This window comes from Charadrius vociferus, unplaced genomic scaffold (genome assembly GCF_000708025.1).
Source record: "Charadrius vociferus isolate BGI_N301 unplaced genomic scaffold, ASM70802v2 scaffold459, whole genome shotgun sequence".
Lineage (NCBI taxonomy): Eukaryota > Metazoa > Chordata > Aves > Charadriiformes > Charadriidae > Charadrius > Charadrius vociferus.
In genome coordinates, this window is record NW_009650249.1 from 2,116,423 (window position 1) to 2,117,007 (window position 585).

Genomic DNA, 585 nt, shown 5'->3' on the forward strand with positions numbered 1-585 from the left:
TGCGCGCTTCTCCTGCCTGGCCAAGAGTGAGAGAAAATATTACATCTAAGCGTCCGGTGCAGGCGCTAAATCCCCCTTAAAACATAGGAGGAGCCCAACACCCCGATGCAGGAGGGTGCCACAAAACCAACAGCGGCCGCTCCCGAACGAGCTGTCCCTTTAACATGGAGGAGTTATTGCAGAAACTACCGCTCCCAGAGTACAGCGCTTTGTTTTAATGTCCAGACTGCGAGCCTGGCCGGCGCCGGAGCGGCGCAGGCTGGGGTGTGTAGCCCCCCCCGCCCCCCCCCCCAGCCCTGGCTTTGTGGGGAAGGGGGGACATAAAGACAAACCCCCCTCCAAACTGTGCTTTGGCCGCTGGCGCTGGGCCTGTAAGGGCGCAGGGCGAGGAAGAGCAGCTCTCCCTGCCCGCGTTTGGTGCCTCTGGTGCGGTTCTTCATGGCCTTTGTGCGAGCAGGCCCCGGGGTGGATGGCGGGTGGTGGATGGCGGATGGCTCGGGCAGGGGGGCCGGTGGCCCAAGGGGGGTACCCAAGGCCGGAGGGGTGGCGGTGGAGGCGGTGGAAGGGCTCCACCACAGCCCCGGT